This window comes from Oncorhynchus clarkii, chromosome 26, assembly GCF_045791955.1.
Source record: "Oncorhynchus clarkii lewisi isolate Uvic-CL-2024 chromosome 26, UVic_Ocla_1.0, whole genome shotgun sequence".
Lineage (NCBI taxonomy): Eukaryota > Metazoa > Chordata > Actinopteri > Salmoniformes > Salmonidae > Oncorhynchus > Oncorhynchus clarkii.
Window position 1 is genome coordinate 12058916 of NC_092172.1, and position 6146 is coordinate 12065061.

A 6146-nucleotide genomic window follows, 5' to 3' on the forward strand; every position below is an offset into this window, starting at 1 on the left:
CTACACATTACACATGCAGTATGACAGATGTAGTCACCTATTACAAACAACGTCCATGGTCAGCAGTGAATAACCTGGAGAACAGGGATTGTTGTTTGCAGCCAGAGGTGGGCTGGTGTGTGAGGAAGAGCAATAGAGTGCAATAGTGCCCACAATGGAGGATCAGCTTGTCAAAACCCAATCTAAAAACTGCCATCGATGCCATTGATTCTGATCCTGCACTGATTCTGTGCTAGCCTCTACAGCGAAACGCCAGGGCCCCTCCTCTACGCCCTCTCCACCTCCCCATAACCATGGAGATGTGCTGATTTACCTATTTTTTTGTGTGTGTTCACGATCGATACACATCAGCAGCTCCCCCCCCCCCCCCCGAGACGGATAGTAAACGGCCCGCAGGTGATGTATCACTGAGCAACACATTAGCATTAACATGTGGGGAGAACACATTGTCCCTACAGAAACAAAGCCTTGTCACGCCATGTGTCATCTTTGGAAAAACAGGACACCATTCCATTGTACTCCGCTTGTTTTACACAATGGAGCATAGGCACTAGGACAGCACAGAGCTGGGAGTGGGATTTTAGAAACAGACAGACAGTATAGTCAGTCGCGACTTTATAAATGTGTGCTTAGGATGGAGGGAACACAGGAGTGCCTGTCGGGACCCAGGTGCCGGGGATGGTAATAGGCGGATAATGAATTCAGAGATTAGCGAATCCCACTTCGCTCCTCTCCCAGCGAACGAGGAACAAACAGCTTGTTAAAGAAGGACGTGAGGTGAGACGGCGGGGGTAGCAGTGTTGAAATGAAGGCGAGGCAGGAACACCTGTTCTGGCTGTAAGTGTAGGTTGAGACAAAAGGCTGCAGACAGGCCTGTCTCTGGGAACAGAGCGACTTGATAACAGGCTGCTTTGAGGAGGGCCTTTCGGGGGTTGTCTGTTCTCTACTTTTTTAGAGAACAAGTTATATCACACAGCTGGCTGCTAAACCTCTTCTTAAAGCCCATCAGCTCCTCTCAGCCACACATTTAGGGAGGAAGCTGGAGTTGCACTGCATACAAATGACTATGAAGCACAATGTGCCAGGAGCACAAATTAAGAAGGAGAATGTTACTATGGAAAATAAGCCACATTCAGAGGGTTAAAAAAAAACACTTTTCAGTACATCCACTGTAACCATGGGAACCTAACTGTGTTTTCCCAAAAGGCCTGTCTGCGCTATGGGAGAAGAGAGGAGACAATGTAAAGCTCCCTGACAGAGAGAGCAGAGATATGCCATGCTCGGAATAACAATAGGGAACCGTGTCTGTGAGCTTGATCTCATATCTCATTTGCAATCATTGAGTCATTTAAAAAGGGGCAAATCATATCAGAAGTCAGTTGCCAACTGAATACTGGTACACATCAGTCATGCACAACCTACTGTGACTCATCTGTGAATGTTATTTTACTAGATTGTTTTATTCCCATATTGTAATCTTTGAAAAAAAACGAGATGAGGCTAACCAATGTTCACATAATTGTTTTCGCCACTGAGCAAATTTCAGGTCTGATGAGCGCAGACTTGAACGTTGTGAAAATTCTGTGCAACTTCTGGCGCGTTTACTGTGAACACTGCGTTTGTACCCACTTTAAGTTACAGTTATACCAGTGGCCAAGTACGCTACCGTCGCTATTTGATCCTAATGTAGACCTACCATAAAAAAACTATGGAGAAAATGCCTACATTCCTTGAGAAAAAAAAAAGGGATTGAAATGAACCTGTTGCTCCTTCAGACAAGGAGGTGACTGAAAATGTTCTGTTGTTTGATGCAAGAAACCACTTCACAAAATAAATATCATTATTTTTCCCACACCATTATAATAGAGAATCAGACAAATTGTGCTACCCTCTGCCTATTGGCTACTTAGCTTATCAAAGCCTGTCTCAAAATACAACACTGCCCCTTTAAGACATAAAACAGATGTGCACAGGTGCACAACTCTCGCTTTGATCTCAAAACAAGCGCATCTACTCGCAACCCCTCACGCTGTAAACACAGTCCAGCTCAGTATGGGCCGGAGTCATGCCTGTAAATGCAATAGAATCCTACTCCAATGTGCTCTGCCTAACAGAAAATCTCTTGCATACTTTATTTAGCTTCAGGTTGTTGCATTGACAGTAGCTAATATTGCATTGATTCGAGCACAATTCACACAGTAGAGGGAAACGTTGATAGTGTTAACTAAAGGGGAAAACTAGAAAGTTGAGTGGAGTTCAATCTCATGCTTCTCTGTGCGGGCTGAAATTTATTCTGCGAGGCAGTCCCGGGGGAGCTGCGCGCCCGTGTGCAGCTTTAAGGGAACATTGAGGCCAACTCTACTCTATGGATGTCTTGAAATGCACTTTCCTCTCTTCGCTTCTCGCCTGATGACTGGCCCTACCTGCTTCCTCTCTCCTCTCTGCGTTGTATTGTCGATGTCAGAGTTCGATACTGATTCCACTCGGCACCTGTTGCTGGAAGATGGATTGAACCACACACACAGAGCCAGCAGCTACATGGACCTCCTGACCTGTTGAGATGAGGGAGGGGTGGTAGCTAGAGGCAGGGATGTGTGTTAAACCACAGATGATCCATTATATACATATATATATATATATACTAGATACTCAAGTGGCTGCTCTAACAATGAAAATAAATGTCTTCAAAAATGCAAGGCAGTCGGGAGGAGGCAGGTGGGACCATTCCAGCCAATGAGAGGGCAGTGAACAACAGGCTCAACTTCGATATAAAGTGTTTTTTTCTCAAAGTTGTCACGTGTCCTACTTCGTACACTCGTAAAAACCTAAGCATTACAAAACTTCCATTCGATCAAATAAGCCACATGTGGCAAATAAGCTATTCATTTTTTTGTTAACCAAATTCAACTCTCGTTGTCACGCCCTGACCTTAGTTATCTTTTTTATCTTTATTATTTGGTTAGCTCAGGGTGTGACAAGGGTGGTTTGTTTCGTTTTTGTATTGTCTAGGGGGTTTTGTATGTCTAGGGGTTTTCTAGTCTAGGTGTTTTAACGTCTATGGTTGCCTAGATTGGTTCTCAATCAGAGGCAGCTGTTTATCGTTGTCTCTGATTGGGAACCATATTTAGGTAGCCATATTCCTTGGTTATTTTGTGGGTTGTTATTCTATGTTTAGTTGCCTGTCTGCACTAGTCATATTAGCGTCACGGTTCGTTTTGTATAGTTTGTTCAGTGTTCTCTCTTTAATTAAAGAGTTATGTATTCATTTCACGTTGCACCTTGGTCTCCTCCGTATGACGACCGTGACACTCGTTGACCTCCATACAAATACTCCTCGCTAGGTGAGCGGAAAAAAAACAAAGAAAAAAACACCAACCACTGGGAGAAGACAGATTTTGGGCCCAGTTACTCCTCTCGCTTCGCCTCTTCCTCTCTGGTTAAACACATACCAGTGAGACTATCAGCACACAGTACTGAATCAATCACAGCCAACCGTTTAAAACAGGTCACACACTGGTGGAATATTATACAAGCCACTCACTGGAGTCTACAGTAAAGTAATAGATATTGTACATATCAGACATCTATATTCAGAAGTCTTAGGCAGGGCAGAGAACACAGGAGAGCTGATTAGCTGGAAGGAGGAGGAGAGAATGCAGAAAGTTTGTGTTTACTGGAGGCTAAATGTGTCTAGGCAAAGAGGCCTGTGTCAGTTTGAGTCTTATGAGCGAGGGCATGTTTATTGTGATACTGCCTGAGATAGCTTGAGGCTAAGAGGCAGATTGTGTTAGAGAGCCTTGGTTAACCAGAGTCGAGAGGAATAGAGGGAGTTAGTAGCAGGACACAGAATGTAAGCGAATGTGGAAAGGGGAGGGACTACACTATCATCACGACATTGGTTGTAGTTACAAACAGACGCCTCAGCATCTGTACTCCAACAGACAGACCTTCTGTGTGTGTGTGTGCCTCCGTGCCTCCATGTGTACATGTCTGTGTGCGCACATGCATCTGTGTGTATATGAGTTAACAGATGAGCTCTGCAGAGCAGCACAGCAGCTCTCCCTGCAATGTGTACCAGTTGTCTGGTGAATCCAATCCCCGTGTCCTCTCTCTCAGCTGTGCCCATCACAGCCTAATCAAATCCCCAGAGCACCAGGTGTGCCCCGGGCAGGTTAATCTAATGCCAGGTGTGTCCATCTCAGCTGAATTAGATCATGCTACATTAGGCGCAAGACAGATCCAGATATGTCATCTTCTCTCTGGGAGCGACACGGAGGGAGGGAGACAGGGAGGGAGGAAACGAGAACAAAAAAAGAGAGTGAGACAGAAAAAGTGGTTGATTGTGTCAGGTCAATTTCATGAGCCACTTCACTTCCATTCCTTTGGAGAGGTTAGTGAGGTGAAAAGAATGGAGCATTCTAGCCATCGATCAGGTGGGGATGGGAAGGACAGAGAGCAGATCGACTACAGTGTAATGCTATGTGTGTGTGTGTGTGTGTGTGTGTGTGTGTGTGTGTGTGTGTGTGTGTGTGTGTGTGTGTGTGTGTGTGTGTGTGTGTGTGAACACGTCTTCATAGGGTTAATAACTTCAGCTCTGTGAGTTTGACAGATTTGCTCAGATTTGCTCTGTGATGGAGAAGACAGCATCCATCTAGGGGGTGACGAAAAGATACAAGAGATTCGTGTTCCCTCTCGTTCTGACTTCCTCTGTCACCCACATGTCAATGTCACCCATCTCTCTCCTTTCACCATTGATTATACACCATGTCTCTGTTTTTACCTCTATGTCACTCAGTCTATTCTATAAATGGGACCCTTATAATAATGAGTCATCGTCACCCTCCGCAATCTGAGGGCATCATGTGACAGCCCCCCCCCCCCCTCCCCCCGAAGCAGACGGCTGTCTACCCCACAGGGGGCAACAAGCAGATGGTAAACAAGATGGCAGAGGGGGTGCCAGCCAAGAGGGAGGATCAACCAGTAAAAATACCAATGACTGTTCCATTACATGAGGGAGAAAAGATGGAAGAAAAGAGAGAGAGAGAGAGAGAGAGAGAGAGAGAGAGAGAGAGAGAGAGAGAGAGAGAGAACTCAAGAGGAGGGTAGTAAATGGTAACTTCCACTTGTGAAGGTTAGTGAGTTACTGTTGTTGCTCCAGTAAGAGCCAGTGATTAAAGGCTCATCAGGCTCCGCCATCTTGATATCATTAATGGAGTCAAATGAACACCCCAGACAACTACGTCACTAAAGTCTCACAAGAGAAACTCTTTCAACCTGACAACACCTCTGTATCTCATGAGCTTTCTTCAGACTCGGTGCAGTTTTTTCAGACTACCAGTACTACTCCTTCTCCACACACGCACGCACGCACACGCACACGCGCACACGCACACACACACACAAATAAACACACACCAATTATTATTTGACACCAAAAACAAAAACAGAGAGCTGGGAAAAGGCCCAGGGAACACTCCTTCCCTCCGTCTACTCCCTCCATCTCTCCCCTCGCTTAATGAGGACAGACAGACTGCTGTGAAGAAGGGCTGAGGTCAGGGGAGGATGTGGGCAGGAAAAGGACAGAGAGAACAAAGATGGGGAGGATGAAGAGGAAGATAGGTGCTCCTTGGGGTGATAGTAGACAGTGCCTTTACAATAATGGCTAACAAAATGCCACACCAAATTTCAGAGCTTATTTAATTCTTCTTTTCCGTCTTTGAGTCTGACACACACACCGTAAACTCTTTTAAGATGGTAGCAGAAAAGGAATGGATCAGTGTGTTGATACAGGGCTGGCTGAAATGATTGACACAGAGGACATGACAGAGACTTGACATCGAATGGCTGGTCTGGACATTGTCCTGGGACCGTTAGCCCTGCTATTCTAAGAGAAACGATGGTCGATCTGAATCAGCATGGGGTCACATAACGACCCCGGCCAAAAGCAGACCACCAGATAAACTATGGACCGGGACCTGAGCTAATTAAGTTCAGCCAATCCCGGGACATTAACATGATTGATCCCCCGCCCATGCGAGATTAGAATCATTCCATCATTGATCAAGAATCAATTGGCACAGTCTATTTGGATTTGAACGCTGCCCTGTTTTCAAACACGTGTAATGGAACTGCCCGTGGCTGTGAGT